The 19,980-nt window shown below is 48.2% G+C and overlaps 1 protein-coding gene across 2 annotated transcripts in view; it reads right to left on the reverse strand.

Annotated features, from left to right (window-relative positions):
* The window catches only part of Znf831 (zinc finger protein 831), a 63,595-nt gene that overhangs the window by 19,196 nt on the left and 24,419 nt on the right, over positions 1 to 19,980 (reverse strand). The window contains exon 3 of one of the 2 annotated variants that reach the window (XR_008718892.1): positions 10,749 to 11,308. The exons of the other annotated variant lie outside the window; for it this stretch is intronic. The gene's annotated coding sequence lies outside the window, so the exon portion shown is untranslated. Of the gene's footprint in view, positions 1 to 10,748; positions 11,309 to 19,980 lie in introns of those variants that run through there. 2 annotated transcript variants of the gene reach the window in all.

Here is a 19,980-nt window from a genome sequence, read left to right on the forward strand (position 1 = left end):
CACACACACACACACACACACACACACACACACACACACACACACACGAGTCAGCAACAACCCAGCAAACCTAGTGAAAGTCCTGGCCCTATCCCTATGAGACAACTAAGGTGGAAAGGATTGATTATTTAGGATGAAGATCTGATGCCAGCAATGTCAATCAACAAAGCAGAAAGCACAAGAGAAGTCCTGTGAGCACATGGCATAAGATCGGGGCACCCCCACCAGCCACAATCGCAAACCACAAGGGGGCAAATTTTCCTCAGCTCTTTTTTGGAAGATGAGGGGAATTGTAGACCCATAAGCATCTGCCCTAAATTAAGTAATCAGCAACATACGTGAATGGGTACAGTTGTGATTTCTGAATCACAGGATTGAAAAGGCTCCAGGACATCTTTTCAAGGTTGTCCCTTGCTTCCCACTTATTTAGGATTTCTTGAGGAGAGCTGATAGGACTGTGGCCAACGCCCACACGGAGGTGCGGGTTCTTGGGTGTGTGTACTCATCAGTGGTCCTGTGGCTTGCTACAAGAAAATATCTGACAAGCACAACCTAAGGGTTGGTCTTGGCTCACAGTTCAAGGGTCCATCCTGGCTGACAAATCACAGCATCAGGAGAGCAGCTGATCATATGACATCCATAGTCAGGAAGCAGAGAGAGATGAAAGCTGGTGCTCAGCCCACTGTCTCCTTTTTATTCAATTTGTCTCCACCCTTCAGCATTTAAGGTGGGTCTTCCATCTCAATTAACCCAGTCTGGAAACTCCCTCACACACATACAACCAGGGATTTGTCTCCTAGGTGATTCTAGATCCTGTCATTTTGGTGACTGATAGCAGCTGTCACATCCAAACCCAAGGGGGAAATCATTGCACTGACACTGTGGCATTTTCTTCCTCATTCTTCAAGTGTGACCCTCATCCCTGATAACCTGAAGCCTTTTCCTTCTAGCCCATCAACAGCTGCCAAAGTGCTTGGTCTCAGTCCACACAGTTCCCCACATAGGTATCAGTCCACAAGCAGTTAAGGGCTGGCGGATGGCTCAGAGGGTGAAGGCACTTGCCACAAAGACTGATGACTGGCGTTTTATCCTCAGAACCCACATGGTGGAAAGAGAGGACCAAGTCCTGAGAGTTGTCTCCTGACTGCTATATGTGATCTGTGGCATTTCAGTGCCCCACATCCAACACACACACACACACACACACACACACACACACACACACACACACACGCATGCAAATAAATATGTAAATGTAAATTTTAAAAGCAGTTAGATGAACTTAACTGGGATGTAAACTAGCCTGTCTTCAAATTTTTATTTTCATAATCCCAAATCCAGACCCTCACCCCTTTATCACGACTTGTAGATTCTGGGGGAGGCTCATCCCAGGGTATACTAAGAGCCCAGGTTCTGAGAGAGTCCAGGGCTGATGTGTGCTCCACGGAGGAGCCATAGTCAGACAAGCTTTGGAGGAAATCTCATTTTCTGATTATTCCTCCCTTCTGTGAGAGTGATAATGATGGGCTAGATCCTTCTCCTCTCACTGATTATAATCATATTGTAAACCCTGATCATTATTTTTTTTTCAAACTCCTTTTAATGTCAGTGTGCATTCATCAAGGGTTGTTGTTGTTTTTCTTCCTTCTTTTAAAGAAGCAGTTTCCTTTAAAAGCTAAATATGAAGCTTAAAGGTAGCAGGCCTTACATCTGAAGACATTTTGAAGAGCAGCTGTGATTAGCAGCCCACACTGGGCACCCCACTGGGACAGGAAGCCTCCTCCCACCAGGCCTATGGCATCCTTGCTGATGCTGGTGGAGGGAAGGGTCCCTCTCCTTGAATTCCCTCACAGTGCAGATATCTCAGCTGACTCCCTGAGTGATGGGTGAGGGGGGGCTGGGAAGGAGAAGTAAACACGGAATAATAGGACGCTTTCCTGGAGTTTTGACAGAATCTCGCACCTTGTTCTGCGTAAACAGTAGCGAGGTGTTTCTCCCTTGCTATTACTGCACCTCTCCATAAGATTTGAGGGTTCCTCAGCGGCTGACTGTGGGAAACAGCAGCAACTTTGTGAAAATGGCAAGGCCAACCATGGCAATTTGGAGACAAAGAAGAGACTTAAGTCCTTGGGATACAGATGGGGAAACAGACAGGTAGAACAGGAAAGGCAGAGGAAGGGAAGCAGCTCATGAACAGTATGGAGCATTGGATAACAAAACTCTTAAAGAGACATCAAAGAAACAAAGCCATGGTCCTTAGCAGAGCTTCAAAGCAGATCCCCTTTCTCTCTCTTCAGCTGGACCCTCACTGTCTCCAGGACTGCTACAATGAGTAAAAGTTTGCTGTGCTGCGTGCATCTTAACTTGTGTGGCCTCCTTCTGCTCTCTTTCCTTGGCAGGGTAAGGAGCCACTTCCCAGGAGGTGTGCAGGGCTGCTGGGATGAAGCTTGTTTTCTCTGCTTTTCTCTGCAGCCCAGCATGGCTAGCCCATTTAGCTCTGGCCTAGGCGAGAGGAGGGAAAGGAGTGCGCAGTTTACAAGGCATGCCTCCCACAGGAGTATTCGTGCCCTTTCCTGTCTCCTTCCCATTCACGAGAACACAGGCCTAACAGCAGGAGCTGCTGCAACCATTCTAGGTTGAGAATAAGAAAACCTATGGTAAAGAAACCAGAAGGAGAAGAAGAGGGGAGCCAAGTCCACAGCGCACCACGGAGTCCTGTACAAGGCCTAGACCACTTATACCCAGCAGTTATTTGTGAGAGAAACAAAACTCCCTAAACCCAATGTGGTTTGGGTCTTTATGAGAGCAGCCAGACTTTGTCATATTTAATTCCACAATAATGCAAAACATCAGTAAAAGCTCCACCTTTTGCCTGTTCTTCAAATACCAAGATCTCCCTATATCCTAGGTGAATATGCCTTGTCTGATGATCCCCAAATACTAATCCCTTATCATTCCATCATATCTGCAGATTATCTGGACCAGCAACCAGCAAACAACGGTCTGAAGGCCAAACCTAATCTTCTGCTTGTTTTTGCAAATAAAAGTTTTACTGGCATACAGCCATGTCTATTCCTTGCTAGACGCTTCCTCCAGCATTGTGGCTGAGTGCTTGCCATGCAGGCTGTGGGGCTTACAAAGTCAGAAATTATCATGACTTGATCTTCACACTTCACAGAAGTTTGCCAACTCTTGATCCAGGTACCTACATGCAAAAGTTTGGTGAAATCTCAAGGGTGTGTGTGTGTGTGTGTGTGTGTGTGTGTGTGTGTGTGTGTGTGCAGGTACACACTGCATATATGTAAGTGTGTCAACCTTGGGTGTCATTCCTCAAAAACCACACACATTCAAAAACTATATTTATTTTTGAGGATGTCACACATGAGCATTGTGTTTGCACCATGTCCACTCCGACCTCCTCTCCTCCAACTCTCCCCAACTCTCCAACTCCCTCGCAAATGCATGACTTCTTCTTCTTATATCTTAATATAGACACACTACTGAACCCAATTACTGTTGCTCATATGTATAGGGTCACTAGAACTGAGTGACTAGACTGGCTGGCTGGCTAGGGAACCCCAGGTATCTACCTGCCTCTACCTCCCCACCGCTGGGGTTGCAGTCCTGTGCCACAACACCCAACTATTTATCATGGCTTCCCAGACCTTGTGCATTCATAGCAAACACTTTGCCAATCAAGTTAACTCTGGGGCCCCTAAATAGGATTACTTACAATCAATAAGGCTTAAGGCTTTGTACCCAGCTTTAAGTGAAAGACTTATAAAATCAGGAGACAGCTATCTTCCACTCCTGCCCTCCCTCTTTCTTACAAACAACAGCCCAACGTTGTTTGGAACTCTCTAAAACACTCTTCTGGATGCTGAAGCCAAGTGGCCTCCTGACCAGATTCACACCAAGGTGGGAGTTGCTGGAGTGGCTACAGAAAGCCACCCCCCAGCAGTGGGTACCGCTGTGGGCTGAACTGTTATTTCCAAGTTTCCCTTGTGGCCAAGCATGGCCAGCTAGCTCATAGGGTTTATCACACATAAACATGAGAGCCTTGAAGGTACTGCAGTGACCTTGCTACCCACAGGAAGCACATCAGATCCCAGGTGTGCAGAGGGTGGCTGGGGCACTGGTGAGATCAATCAGCTGCCCTGGCCATTTTCTCATCTTTAGGAGTCTCATTAAAGCACCCGTATTCTTGCCCAAAAGAAAACGAAAAAGCTTAAAAATGCAACTGGAAAGATGTCTCAGTGGTTAAGAGCACTTGCTGCTCTTCCAGAAGACTCAAGTTCAGTTCCCAGTACCCACATCAAGGGACTCCCAACCACCTGTAATTCCAGCTCCAGAGGATCTGATTCCCGCCCTCTTGTGGCCTCTGTGAGTAAGTGCACTCTTGTGCGCACACACACACACACACACCAACCTATTAAAAAAAAACAAGATGAGAAAACAAAACATTTAAAAGTGATCGATAGGGCTTTGCTATGATCAGTCTATAGTAAATGTTCCTTGTATATTAGCTAAGAGGACCCCTGCTCTGGCCTTTGTTACATCATTCAAGAGAATAGAAACAGATGACATCACGACTGAACAGTGAACAGCACTGAACTGTTCAGTGCTGGGCCATAACAGGGCTGGGCCATGGCTGTTGGTAAAGTTCTCTGGGTACAAGCATGAGGATTTACATATGATCTCCAGAGCCCATGAGCAAGCACTTGTGGGACAGAGACACACCCCAACGTTCATTGATCAGCCAGTCTAACTGCATCAGCAAGCTCACGGTTCAGTGAGATACCCATCCTAAACATGAAGGTAAAGGCTTGAGGAAGACACAGGTGTCAGCCTCTGTCCTCCGCATGCACACACTCACTTTTTCCCTTTTATTAACAATGAATTTTTCTCATAGATTATGTTGTGATTATGACTCTCCTGCCCTTGTTCCTCTCCATCCTTTCCTACTTTGCCTCTCCTATAGTTCTACCTCCTTTTTGTCTCTCCTTAGAGAACAAACAGGTATCTAAAGGATAATAATAAAATAAAGAAAAACCAAAACAACCAAACAAGAAAAAGATCCAAAGAAAAAGCACAAGAAACACATATATTCCCCATACACAAGAATCCCATAAAAACACAAAGTCAGAAGCCATACTATATATACAAAATATCTGTAAGGTTTAAAAAAGAAGAGGAGGAGGAGGAGGAGGAGGAGGAGGAGGAGGAGGAGGAGGAGGAGGAGAAGAAGAAGAAGAAGAAGAAGAAGAAGAAGAAGAAGAAGAAGAAGAAGAAGAAGAAGTTGTTCTGACTTAACATATGAAACAAAGAACCTCCAAAGATGACATTGAGTTTATTTTGTGTTGGCCATCTACTACTGGGCATGGGGCCTACCCTTAGGAGTGGTTTGTATCCCAACGAGACTGCCTAGGAGAAAACTAATTTTTGTTTGCAAGTGGCTCTGGGTGAGGGATGGATTTGTGTACCCATCTCTCCATTTAGCTCTAGGACCGTATCCTGTGCATGCTGCCACAGTCCCTCTGAGTCATATGTGCACCAACCCTGTTGACACACACATTCTTTTATTATTTATTTATTTATTTATTTGTATGTGCATTGGTGTTTTTCCTGCATGTAACCCTGTGTGAGGGTGTCATATCACAGACAGCACAAATGGGTGCTGGGATTTGAACCCAGGTCCTCTGGAAGAGCACTCATTGCTCTTATCCTCTGAGCCATCTCTCCAGCCCTACACACACGTTCTTAGAAGTGAGGTGAAATTGATCCTGAACAACCATGTGTAGGATACTGTTTAGGTGGTAGAACTTCTGTTTACATTAGAATAAAGCGAGTACTGTTGCCCCACGCCCAGTACAATCTCACTTGACCTTCCAGACATGGCACTCTAGTCTAGCAAGAGCCTCTGGCCCCATTTCATCAGATCTCTCAGAGCACTAAGAATGAGACTCACTGCAAAATAAAAGATTTCCCCCCCAAAAAAAATGTTGCTCTCAGAAAAGAGGGAATGGCCAAATCCACACACTCCTCCATTTTATAGGGGATCTAGCTTATCAGGTACCAAATGGTTCGCACTGCTGGGAAGGTAACTCGCCTTCAGGAGCAAGAGGATCATCCATTTTGGTGCTGACTCTGGGAGCCTACAGTCTTTCCGGGGACTCCAACCCCCTGTCAGCCCCCACCACCGCGAAGGCTGACCGACACCCCACCATGTCCCATGGCAGGATGGGTGTTAGGGAAGGTGGCGAGTTAGTTCACTGTGGGCTCTAGATGTTCTCGACTCAGCCGTGGGCATATCGGGACACAGCCCCATCCTGCGCTGAGGAACACGAGTCCTTCACTTTGAATTACAAAATGCTACTCAGAAAAACACATTAGCCTGATATGACGCCAATGGATGCTGGTTCGGTCTATTCAGAGACATTATCTGACAAAATTAGTTTTGGAAAAGGTAATGGGGGGTGATTTTAACACAAATACAGTCATTAGTCCGAGACATTTGGGATACAATTATAAAGCCCCACATGTTGCTGTAAACAAATCTCTTAAAGACTGCCTTAGAAAAGCAAAATGGAACATATTTTGTGAAAATTGCGAACAGGCATCTACTGGAAAAATGAAAGTGACTGTCCTAATGTTGAGTGAAAATGGGCTCTTAGGGCTGAGGATAAATCTCTATGATGGCATTGTCCTCGGGTTCTAAAGGTACTAAATCTCAAAGAGCCGGGATGAAAGCGGAGAGCTGTGCTCTGAAAGCCACATTAGGTGACTCAAGCCAGCGGCTCCGGTGATGACAAAGACATTACTAAAGACGCACACTGCAAGTTCAGCTCAGCTGCCTCATGAAATGCGAGCGGAACACATGTCACCAAACTAACACTTTATGTAACAACTACTTAAAGGGACCCGAACCACAGGAGTAATCAATCAAATGTGGGTAGTGGGAGTTGGGTGATTCATCTGTAGCTCTCTATGTTGTGTTTTAGGTTGCCCCCCAGACTCTCTGCCTTCTTTGTATTGAGACTGAAAAAACAAAAACAACAAAAATGTATAGGGCCTATATGGTTCGTGACTCCATCTTACAGATAATTGATGTCTTGAGTTCTCCTGGAGATGGCTTTCTAAACATGTCCTGGGAGGGGCGGGAGAGATGGTTCAGTGGTTAAGAGCACTGTCTGCTCTTCCTAGAGGACCCAGGTTCAATTCCCAGCACCCACATGGCAGCTCACAACTGTCTGTAACTCCAGTTCCAGGGGATCTGATACCCTCACACAGATGCATATAAAATAAAATAATTTTAAAAAAATGTCCTGGGAGAAGCACAGGTCAAGAAGAAGCTAGAGACAGATGGCTTCTGTTGATAATCCCTCAGAGAGGTGAGAGCTGCAGATAGGATATGGGGAGAAGAACCACCCAGAAGAGGGTCAGTGCACAGCGTTCCCAGCATCCACCAAGACCCTGGACATGAGATCCACGGTGTGCAGAACAGAACCTCTTTGGAGGTGAAGCACCCCAACATCTGCTACCCTGTGTTGTCCTTTGCCCTAGTGCTCCTTCAACAGTCACCCTTCCTCAGAAGAGGGTAGCCCACCTAACTGTCACTTCCTACCTGGTCAATGAGTAGAACTACACACAGCCTCATCTCCTTGAATTCTACATGCTGGGACTTTGGCTAATAATCTCCCTAATGTAATCTCTAGGTAAGGATGATCTGCACGGGGCCACTAGAAGCCCCAGGAAGCCATCAGAGATGGACATTCCTAATGGCCTAGGAATGACATGTAGGGACACTGCTGAAGTCCCCAGTCCAGCTTGAACACCCTCAAAACAAGTGGATTTGTTTTAGGGCCTAAGTCTTTTTGAATTGGATTTTAGTCTCTTGATATCTGTCATAGCAATGGGCATCCAAGCATTCTCCTAGCACATGGGGACACTGACATTTTCTTAGACCCCAGAGGATGAGGCAGGTTTGCATTCTGAATGTCAGCTGACCCCCAGCACCTTCCTGCTCACACCAAAGGTGGGATGAAAGATTTACCTAACATTACCTAATGGCAGACTCAGAATGCAAGGCTTGGTCATCAGATTGCCTCTAGGAAGTGTTTAACGGGTCTGCATGTGAGTAACAAACCACAGATTGATGGGGTAAGCTAGTCTTTTCTAGAGATAGCCATTTCCAGCCTGCATCGATTTATCTGGCTTCCCATTCTCCTCTGCACACTGACAGAGAAACCATCAATTCCTTCCGTATCTAACTCCTCAGATGGCTGCATGGCAGATCCTCAAATTTATGGAGAGGCAAGTTGAGGGAGGAGTGAAGAGGTATGCCTGTGTCCTCTCGAGCTTCTGGGAACTCAAGCTGTGGGAAACGTGAGACTTGCTAGCCCAGCTTAGGAAAAGGCGTTGAGTGACAGGAAAAGTAAGCACAAAAGCAAACCAAACGGGAAGCCAAATCTTGCCCTTCAGAGATGCTTCCAGAACATATCACATCGGGCCCATTCTTAGCTTCGAAATGCAGTTACCTAGACTGGACTAAGAAGGTTTCTCATTTTTTCTTTTTCCTTTTTTAAAATTATGCGTTGCATTTATAACGAAATGTCACTTCAATTAATTAAAATTAAATACAACAGAACACAACAGATAGAAATTAATAACTGAAAATGAAGAGCTTCCTCTGCCATTTGGCAGCATGAAGCATCTTACTCTACAGAGTTGGTGGGGGGGGGCAGAAATTACAGAAATGAAAATTGTGCAGAACCTAGAAGCAACTCTACAAGGAAAATAATTGCTTTCATATACCACCGGCTTGATTTGAGCCATTAAGGTGGGGGGTTGTGAGTCAACAACCTATTCTATTTAACTCACTTGAAGAGGGGCAAACGTGTACATGTCTTTGGCTTTTTATGGTCTCCATCGCCATAATCAACATTTTAGGCTACAATGAGATGTTAGGCTTCCCTTTGTAAAACAGCACGTAAAGCCTGGTTGTGGTGGCATGATTACCGAACGTCTGAGGCAGCCGGGACTACATAGCCAGGACTTATGTCAAGAGAGAAAAGAGGGAAGGAACAATTTGAACTCGGGGCAGCTCCCCAAGAAATGGCCGCTGGAGAAAATGGGAATGCCTATCTGCCGATGCTAAAGCAACAGGGTGCTATGCTGGAGTCTACCACCAGGGGCATCGGAACATCAAGTCCACCAGGAGGGACTGAGGGAGCCTAGGCTGGGTCGGGGCAGCTCGAGGACCTTCAGGATACCCTGGAAGTCCGTCCTGCGAAAGACGCCCCCAAATCACAAATGTACCTTTGAATCCAAGTGCTAAACTTGAAATGGACCCGGTTCAATGAGAAGCTGGGAAAGAAGGGAGGGGTACCCACCAGGAGGGGAGGGGCACAGACCTCTGGATAAGAAGAAAAAGCCCTCCTCCCCCAAGTGCCACCACACTCCCCAGGGGACCTCTCCCGAGTTGGGGACATGGAGAAGCAGCTATCTTCCTATAGTCTTCCAGCCCAGAGGGGAGAAGGAAAGGGAACTGTTGCCCCTCAAATCCAACCTATGAACCCCCAAAGAGCTACAGCCAAACGCATTTGGCTCTCCTGGACTAGTCGCTGGGTGGGTGTGTGTTAGGTAATGGGGTGAGCGTCCCCCCCCCTTCCCCGCGTCATTCCTGATATGTGTGTGTTTATGTGTTTTGATCATGTTTCCGTAGAGATCAGGTAGAGCTGGCTTTCTCCCTGCGTAGGAGCTAAGATTACCTACTGTCAACCTTTTACAGGCGAGCCACCAAGGCCCAGGAGCAGCAGTCCTTAGCAATAGGACTTCCGGTGTGAGGGTCCAGACCCCCTGCCTGCGGCTTGCCTCTGCCTCTGCTGGGTGGGCTGCAGCATTGGCTTGTCTGTCTCTGCTTTACATTTGCCTTCTGAACGGTTTTGGTACACCCCCCCCCCCAGCCCAACACCCCGTGTCCTTCGTAAAATCATGGCTAGATCTGATCGAGAACAGTATCTTTCGAGGTTGGGGAGGCCTGGCCACATCCAGCACTGCTCCTCACCCCATCTCCCCAGGTCCTTCTGAGTCTGCAGGTTCTCTCTCTGCCCATCCTGATTTCTGCAATGCTCAACTTCTCTGGGTCTCACTCTCCTACCAGGAGCCCTGATTGCACTCCTGTCCTTCCTTCCACGGGGCTGGGGGTGGGGGGAGACATAATTCTTACTTTAGTACATCTGGGTGGCATTTACGTGAAAGCAGAGAAAAGGAATAAACAAGCAAGGGTCGCCTGCGTGCTCAGACTGTAAGCTTTGCCTGTTCTGCAGGGGTCCAGCCCAGGCTTTCAGTACAAGCCCAGCCGGATATCAGCCTCCTCCTGGATTAACCACTTATGCTCCGAAAACTATAAGCTGGGGCCCGGCAAGGGGTCCGGGTTCGGCGCAGACCTGGGATGCAGTGGTAAGGGTCGAGACACCAGCTGGGGACCAGGTCCTGGGCAGCCAGCAGCCCGCAGCTCCTGCGGCAGTCGGCGCCTGTCATTCCTCCCAGGTAGCGGTAGGGGGCGCCGTTGAAGCTTGGAAGACGATTTTCCAACAAATACAGAGTCATGCTTCGCTTTTTTTTTTTTTTTTTTTTCCGGATAATAAATCCACAGAGCTTGTTTTTAACCCCCACCAGAGGTTAAAGTAGTTTCATAAAAAGTTTTTGGTAAATTCATGGCTAACTTTTGGAGGTTATGTGAGGTTGTTGTTAAAAAAAAATAAAAAGAAAGGGAAAGAGAAAAACAGCTTTTAGCTGTTGTTGTTCCCTCTCTGCTCATGTACGACCAGAGTCACAGGAGAGCGGATGGGAGGGGGCTTGGAGTTCTGTATTTTTCCAGAACAGTCCAGGCACAGCCGCGTCCCCCCTTGTCCCCCCGGAAGCCAGGCGGTGGGGCTGGGGGCCGTGGACAGCTGCCCAGGGTGTGCTCTGCACCACAGCCCGCAGCCACCTTCCAGACAGCTGCCCCCGAGTCCCTGCCCGCGCCGGGTTGCAAAGCTGCAGCCTTCTCGGGTTTTCTACGGCTTCCAGCCCGCAGCCCCCTGCCCAAAGCGGGGAGCGGGTGGCGAGAGCGCTGGTCGGGGCTTTTGCATGCATTTCCTGAGCGGCAGTCGGAGTAGGGGTTAAAGGGAATAAGAAGTTTATCCGATTGATAAAGAGACAGGAGGAGGCAGAGGGAAACAACGCAGTTAAGGGAGGGGGCGTCGCACATTAACTATGATTCAGAGACTCAAATGCGCGGAGTTCGTTTTTCATCTGCCTTTAGCTGGAAGAGAAAAATAAGGAAATTATAGAAAATTGAGAAGCAAACATCCCAAAGAGCCTGTGCACCCTGGGTGCTTTAATGAACACTTAATAATTTCAAACGTTCCTGTTTAGAGGTGGCTTTTGTCGCATGCCAGGTGCCTCATAGCTAATGCTTTTGAGAGAGGGACAAAAATATATATACATTATATATGTTTCTGAAAGCTAAAGAAATAAGCCAACGTTTAAAGGGTTTTAGCAGAAGGTGGGGAGGGGTACCTAGGGATCTGTCTCTTCCTTCGCGTATGAACTCGGGCACGACTCCCTGCCAGTGAGGATGGGGCGAGGGTGGCCTTGACGGACACCTCTGACCCCGTGGGCCATATTGAAAATCCGATGAGGGAAAACATTGGGCAGAAAACCCTCAAATGCGGAAGCAGGAAGCTGCTTGTTGTTGGAACCTAGTCTCCGACCTCCCTGCCAGCATCCAAGGTTGGGGTGAAGGCCAGCAGGAGTGTGGGGGCCAGGGACCCTAAGCTGAGCACCTGGGACTCCCTGGGCTCCCTCTGGAACAGCCGTCGGGGTGTTCTTGAAGCATAAATACCCTAGCCTTCCCTGTGCCTTGTTAAGTTACCCGCTCCTTGGCAGTTCCTGGCCTCACTCCTGGCTCACTCCGATAGCCTACAGATAGCTTTAGCTAGCGGGGCGAAAACGGTAGTGCGCCCCCTACTGTCTGCCACCATGGTGACACGCTACTGAGGGCAGTAGTTTTGTAACAGTACCGGGACCTCGAGGACCCCTGTAAGGTGGACCTCTGAGCCTTCCCCCGCCCCTCGGAGTGAGTCAGGACTTCTAGACAGGAGCCAGATTCGATGAATCACAGAGGCAGGAGCTCTACTCCATTTTACAGATGAAGGCCTCGGGCAAAAAGAGACAGATGTCCCTTGCTTTAGAAACAAATGACTTCTAAGCCCACAAATGAAATTACCAGTCTTTGTAACGCCCCCGCTTCACAGGAAGCCCGGAGTCGGAGGGCAGCAGCTTCGGCTGCGCAGGTGAGCTGGGTACAAGGCAAGGCGTAAGAGCAGATGCTCTGGCAAAAACAAGTCCCATCAAAACAGCCTCGCTGTCAGCTCCCAGCCAGATGTGGACACCTAACTCCTCTTGATGCAAAGGGATTAGGGAAAGGGTAGGCGGATGGCAAAGGGCTATTAGCATCAAAATCAAAGGTTCTCCATGACATCATCAGGGGGGCTTAAAGGACTGAACTGCAAATTCCCTTCTCTTTGCGATTCTGTCACCTAAGGTTGGTGGCATATCACCTGTCTCCTCCAGGACGGCTGAGGACTCACTGTTTTCTGCCTCACCTCTCTGCTAACACCTTAGTTAGAATTAATCCTAAAGGTTATAAACAAGAGGGCCAGTTGGGAATTGGCGGGTGGGGATGGAGGGGGGGGGTGGAGGGCCCAACTGATGAGAAAGCTGTTTAGGGCTCATCTCCCTTCCTACTCCATCTTCTGCTTTCATTCGGTTGCCGTTCTAATGTTTCACATGAGAAAATAAATTCTAGAACAAAATTCAGACTTCCTTTGTAGCACTGTTGGGAAGGGTGGTTTGCAGAAAGGCTTTCAGAAGAAGACTCGCCCCCAAGATCCAGTCCCTTCCCATCTCCATGGACACATTTTTTTTTCAAGTAGTCCCATCTCAACCACTTTTCAGAATCCTTCACCCTACTCCCACCTCCCCGGCTGATCTGGTCATTAGTATCTGTGGCATTTTTGCCTTCCCACTTTCTTTTGGGAGTGGGGATGGGGGCTACAGCTAAACTTCTGAGGGCTGGGGTTGTGCCTCAGTCAGTAGAGTGCCTGCCTGGCATACAGAAAGCCCTGAGTTCAACCCCCAGCACAGCACGCCTGTCATCCCAGCTCTCTGGAGATGGAAAGATCAGAAGTTCGAGGCCATCCTACATAGGTAGGGAGTTCAAGGCCAGCCTGGCTACATGAGACCTTGACTGAGAGACAGAGAAAGACAGAGACATAGAGTCAGAGAGAGACAAAGAGCGAGCCAGAGCACAAGGTACTCCTGTCAACAAGACTATTAGTGACTGCTGAGGAAACACTTAGCCTTTGAGATAAGCAAGAATATGGTGGTCGAGTGCCTCCACTGTTTTAGCACGTATGTTTTTTTTTTAATCTTTATGATTCAAGGAAGGAAGTGAGAAGGATAGAGATACCAGCTCCCCCTACACACACACACACACACACACACACACACACACTTCAGCTGCAGTGGGGGCTGGATGGAGAGGCCTTGGGGACAGGTGCGGACGTGCTGCAGCCCTCCTCCGGTTCCTGTCTGTGCCGCAGCTCTCCTCTCCTCCTCCAGCCGGCCTTGTCAGGACCCCTCATTCAGGAGCTTAATCACATCAGAGAGCTCATCGTGCTGCATCTGTAATGACTTGTTTACCAGCCTCCGTTGGCTCCCCTTGCCAGACCCAGCTCTCCCAAAGGACAAGGGCCATGTCGCGTTCTCATTTGCCTGTCTTCTGCTCCCACACACTGCCTGGCACACAGCGGGGCCCGGTAATTGCATGCAAACCTCAGGACTCATCTCCTTCACAAAGGCGTCATGGTCCTCTAGCTAGTCCCTGAGCATCTTGATAAGAGCCCACGGTGTCTTCTGCCTCCCTCTCTCTTCCCCCTCCTCGTGGGCTGTCAAGGCACCTGCTCATAAGAACATGCTTCACTTCATTGACCTAGGGGTGAGACACCATCCCCAAGTTTACATGGATGAACGGCAACATTTCTTGTCACTTGTCTGACACCCCCCCCCCCCCCCCATCCTCTTTTAAGCAGCCATGTCTCCTTTACTCTCTACAGATCCACAGGGGTGGTTCACCTGGCCCTGGCCATCAATATCTCTGTGGATGGGTTAACTACAGCTAGTGACCTAGACTAGGCCTGAGAGACTTAGCTTAGGGCTGGGACAAGTAGCTGAGGTCACAGAAGCATGGGAAGGCTATAGAGGTTCCTGGTTGCCTAGAGACAAAGGAACGGAACCCAGCAGACATCAGTAGAAGCCGGACCCAGACAAATACAAAGCTTTCTTTTTTTTTTTTACATGAGATAATGGCTCTTTCTTTACTTTTCTTGTCACCCTTTCTTGTGTGTGTGTGTGTGTGTGTGTGTGTGAGAGAGAGAGAGAGAGAGAGAGAGAGAGAGAGAGAGAGAGGTATATAATGTACAGTGTTCAAAATACGGCATGTAGGGAGGGAGGGGGATACAGCAGGTATACGAAGTTAACAAACTATAACTAATATTAAAAAAAGTCATTGCTCTAAAAAAAAAACAACATGTTTTCAGTTGGAGACAATAAAAGCTTTAAGGGGCTTAGGAGATGACTCAGTTCATAAGGTGCTGGCCTCAAACATGAAGCCCATAGAAACATCAATGTTAAGGTAGAGAGGGGAGAATTTAAGAGGAATTCCTGGTTAGTCAGCCTAGGAACGCTGTCTCAAAAACTAAGGTGGAGAGGTCTGCAGAGACTGCTCAGTGGTACACATACTGCCCTTGCAAGAGGACTGGAGTTCAATTCCCAGCACCCATATCAGGCAGCCAACAACTGCCTGTAACTCTAACTCTGGGGGGTCTGAGAGCCCACTTTCTCTGTGGCCACCCTTCTCATTTTATCCCAGAAGTCTCCACTGTGGCCCTACATACCCACCCTGACCCAGAAGGGACTGAGACAGCCACGTGTAAGCTCCTGTTCATGATGAAAATGGGGGGGGGGCAACCCCACCCCTAGTCTTTGCTTTCCATATTGCTGTTGGCCCACTTGGGTTCCCAGGGGTAGGTAGTGCTTCTCCGAGCTTTCTGCCAGGAGGGAGCTGACTAACACTCAGGGCTCAGCAGCCTGCAAATCAATTAATCTCTTTTGCAAATCGCTAACCGGGTCTAATGAATTGCCCAGGCACAGAGGAAGTCCTGCGTGGCTCTGTGTCCTTAGCAGTGACAAGACTGTTCCTGAGCAGGGCTGAGACATCATGCCTCTGCCGGGAGAACAAATCAATTAATATTTGGAAGGAACATCAAATTGTGCCCAGTGGACTTCAAGTTTGCTCAGGAGAAACTTCTCTGAGATCTAAACAGAAAAAGATTCTTAGCACTCTTCAGGTTCCTACCTGTGCCAATGCTCACAACTCTGAGACAGGGAGGCCTTGGGAGAAGCAAGGAGGAGAGGCCTAGGGTTTAGGGGTTCCAGAGGCAGCATGCACTGCGTCCCGAGGTGGGGGTGGGCAAAGGACACAGCTGCATGAGTGAAGGGAAAGGAGAGGGTCTCCTAATATGCTGCTGGCAGGGGATAATTAGCAAGCCATTTGGAAGCCGCTGCTGAAAATCGTGCTCCAACAGGAGGCTGTGGAGGTGGCTCAGTGGTTACCACACAACCACAAAGTCCAAGCAGAGCACCTACAATCCCAGATCTGGGGAGGCAGAGACAGGCAGCTCCCTGAGGACTTGCTGGCCAGCCAGGCTAGTTGAATTGTCAAGCTCCAGGTTCAGCGATTAACCCCGTCTTAAAAACGAAGTGGCAAACAATCCCGACATCAGCTCCTGGCCTGCCTAACAGCACCATGTGATCCCTCTGGAGTTCAGTGTGATGGCTCCAAGTTCCAGTTTCACCAGAGGAAGTGTAGGCTGCCCAAACCTCAGCCTCGTTCAGCCTCGTTCATTGTATCGCAACATTCTGGAGGTAGTACCTGGGGCTGGAAGTCTTTTTTTTTTTTTTTTTTTGTAAGTAGGCAACAAAGTCTCGACTCTAGCTCCTCCAGCTCCATGGACGCATCTGTGCCCCGTGCTCCCATGAGCACCACCAGTGTTATAGGCAGGAACTGGGGGACAGGGAGCACACACTGTCACTTCCAGATTCTGGTGTCCAGAACATGACTGGACCAGCACATGGGGAGGGTAGCAGAGGAAGAGAAGTTTTATGAAGGGAGAGCAGGCTGAGGCTGGGTGGCAGATGCTGACAGAAAGACTGGGAGCCACCCTGAGCTCACTTCCACAGCGCATGCTCTCTGCTCATGTGTTTCTGAGACCCTTGAAGGGAGCAGCCTTTCTCTGCCAACAGGAATGTTTTCATTAGTACATTTCAATGTACTAATCGGACCCCACTCTGCACCCTCCTCTCCTGCCACGTGGGCCTGATTTTCTCTTAACATTAAGATCAGGCAAAAAGGCCTCAACCAACATCTGATGCTCCCCACAGTAGCAAATTTCTTCAGAGGTGCAAAGGACCTTAAGCTCATGGGCCTTAGCTCACGTGACTCTAGCTAGAATGTGTTGACCGAAAAAAAAAAAAAAAAAAAACACCTTGTTTGTGGCATTGTTTATCTTTGTTTATGCATTAGGGCATACCATATCAGCCTTCCTCTTTCGGAAACAATGAGCAGTTTCTGTTTAAAATAAATCTATTTAAGGTTTTTGTTTTGCTTGTTTGTTTCGTTTGCTTTGGGGAGTGTTTGAGTTGGGTTGGGTTGGCTTTATTTTTATTTTATTTTTGGGTGATCTTGAAAGAGAACATGAGTAAATAGTTCATTAGGGGTCATGTGGGTGCAACCCTGTTTGGTTTTGTTTGTTTGTTTTCCCCTTCCTCATTGTTTTGTTGCTTTCTAAGACGGTGTCTGACTCCATAGTCCAGGCTGGTCTCAAACTTGAAGTAATGCTACCTCAGCCTGCCCGGGGCTGGAGGTAACTGGCCTGTGCCACTGCCTTTGAGCACACATGAATGGTTTGAAGAGAGGAAAACCCATTAATGGGCTACCCACCTATTAGCGGGGCCGTGCAGGTGATTTCCTTCAGGTTGCTAGACACACACCTCTGCGGGCCTCAGTTTCCCTATCTGCACCATGAGGACAAAGTCATTCCCCCCAAGTTTTTTTTTTTTTTTTAAGAGGTATAGACACGGATGAGCCTTCTAGATGGGAGAGTCTGCTTCCTAAGCTTAGTTTTGAGAGAGTCTTCTAAAGACTCCCTTTAGAGACTCAGAGAGAACATCACCATGTTTATCTCTGTAAGCTGACTGCCGGAAACTGCAGACCATAAACCCAATGTACTTATCATTTCCTAAAGCATCTTCAATCAGTATGACTTCAGATGTGTCATCGGGCACAGGGCCACTCTCAGCTCCTCTTCAGTGTTCCAATTTTAGTCTGTGTACTAAGAGGAGCGGCAGGCCTTCCAACCCACCCAGAGAAAACCCGAATAATTAACCTCCATTACATCAATGTTCTCCCTTCGCTTCCGCAAAGCTCGTTTCTAAGGAAATGTATAAGAGTACCCTTTCTGCCACAGAATGTTCTAATGTACCCCAGCCCCAGCTCCAAGTAAACAGGACAGGGCTCACTTAATGGAAAGAGCCCTTTTACAGCAAAGAATCTCAACAACAATAATAATAATCAATGCGGATGTGTCATCCATTCCAGAGAGATGCGTATAGAAACCCAACAACAGGGCCGAGCTAATTACCAGATTCTTTCTGCAGCCTCGGGTCAATAACTGCTGTATCAGGTGAATGATAATGAGATGGAAAGCGGCTTCGTTTCCAGCTCCCCGAGAAGAGAATGTCCTGCTGGAAACACAAACAAGTCCCCAGGATGTGGCCCCCATCCCCACCTCCCCTCATTATGTTCTGAAAGCGAGGGTGCAGCATGCCAGAGAGAACGCTGCACCTCAGCGGCTTTGCTCGGGTGGGGGTCAGCTCTTCGTTTGTGCAGATTTACAGGGTTTCCGGTTGCTTTTTTTTTCCTCCTGTGTGCACGCGTGTGCGTACGTGCATGCGTGTGAACACGTGTGCAGGTGCAGAGGTGGCCGTGCACATGTGTGCAGGTACACACGCGTGCATGCACATGAGGGACAGAGTTGAGCTCGACCTGGGGCGCGGTCCATTCTGTCTTGATTTAAGGTTGCCCATTGGACCCTAATGAGGCTGGCTGGCCAGTGAGCACCGGAAATCTTTCTGTCTCTGCCTCCTCAGCACTGAGATTATAGGTGCACAGCCTGTCACACCCAACTAAAAAAAAAAAAAAAAAAAAAAAAAAAATAAGTGCAGTTGCCTGGAGAGGCCAGAGAGGGTGTCAAGTTCCCTGAAGCTGGAGTTACAGCCAATAGTGAGCCGCTTCGGGTACAGGCTGGGAATCCAACTCAGGTCCTCTGCAAGAGCAGTCCGCCCTAACTGCTGAGCTATTTCTCCAGCCCCAGCCCCAGCCAGGGATTGAACTGGGGTCTTCATACTTGTGTGACAAGCGCTTTGCTGACTGAGCCATCTCCCCGAGCCCTTCAGGTGTTTTTCCTAATGGGAATATGACACACAAGAGCCTGTGTGACTGGACTCCACCTGTGTGTACGTACAAGTTAAACCTGAAATGCTTCTTCTCAGGTGAGACCCTGACAAGAAGAACACAAAGGAAAAAAGCTTTGTTGGTGAACTTCCCCCATGGCCTTGAAAGGTCGGTCGTGAGCTACCTGGCTCCAACTGGCTCCAGCTGACTCCAGCTGACTCCAGCTGGCACTACCTGGACATTTGCCCCACGCTGGTAAGGGAAGACTCAGATGTGCCCGGGGAAAGGCTGAGACCCACATCACATATGCATGTCAATGACGTCGGGACACCTGTGGCTCCTGCTCCCCTGACCTGGGAAGACTGCAACTCTATTATCTTAATCCCCATCACAACAGACCAATCCATGAAGCTGTCACATGCCTTTCTGAGGCTTAGCGCTAAACCAGAAGGCCCACGCCAGGCTGAGAAGCAGGGACACCTGAGACCTCCTCACACCCTGTCTTCTGTGGGTGGATTTACTGCTTCTCTTCAGGGTGGCCTGGGTGGGTGGATGGCCTGCTAGCCTCCCCCCTCCTTCTCTTAGTTTGTCCGCCAACACACTGTCTGTAGACATTTCTGCTTTGACTTGCACACACAAGTCATACCCAAGAATGGATTTTTTGGAACTTCTAAAGATAATTTTCATCATGGGCAATTTTTTTTATTTTTATTTTTTATTTATTTTTTATTTTTTTGCCTTAGTGACTGACTTTAGAAGAACAAGCTCACTGCTCACCTTTCCAGACCCTGCCCCATTACAGTGTGGGAAAGGACTGAAGAGGATGGACGTGGCATCCGCAGCCTGGCGCTAGCTACCTTCATCTCCCCAGGGTTTTCATCTGTAAAACAGAGGTGACAGCTGATACTCTCAGAGATTGAAGATTATGATTCTGTGAAATTGAATTAGGCTCTTCCCACTGCTGTCCAAACTAGACATCTGCTGTCGGGACTCTTCCATGATTGACACACCTTGAAAGCACAGCCAGAAAGCAAATGTCCAATCCTGTGCTTGGTCTTATTTACTCTTACTTACATGTTAATTGTCTATTTTTTTGTAGGCAGGTTCTCTTGTATCCCAGGTCGGCCTCAAAGTAGCTATATATGATCTTGAATCCTAGTCCTGCTACCTCGATCTCACAAGTGTTGGGATAACTGGCTATGTCTAGTTTGACCTAGTCTGTCTGTCTGTCTGTTTATCTATCTATCTATCTATCTATCTATCTATCTATCTATCTATCTTCCTATCTTCCTATCTATCTGTCTGTCTATCTGTTGTTGTTGTGCTGTGATCCAATCCAGTATATCATATATGCTAGG

The sequence above is a fragment of the Psammomys obesus genome, unplaced genomic scaffold, assembly GCF_907164565.1.
Source record: "Psammomys obesus unplaced genomic scaffold, mPsaObe1.curated_primary_1811, whole genome shotgun sequence".
NCBI classification, from domain to species: domain Eukaryota; kingdom Metazoa; phylum Chordata; class Mammalia; order Rodentia; family Muridae; genus Psammomys; species Psammomys obesus.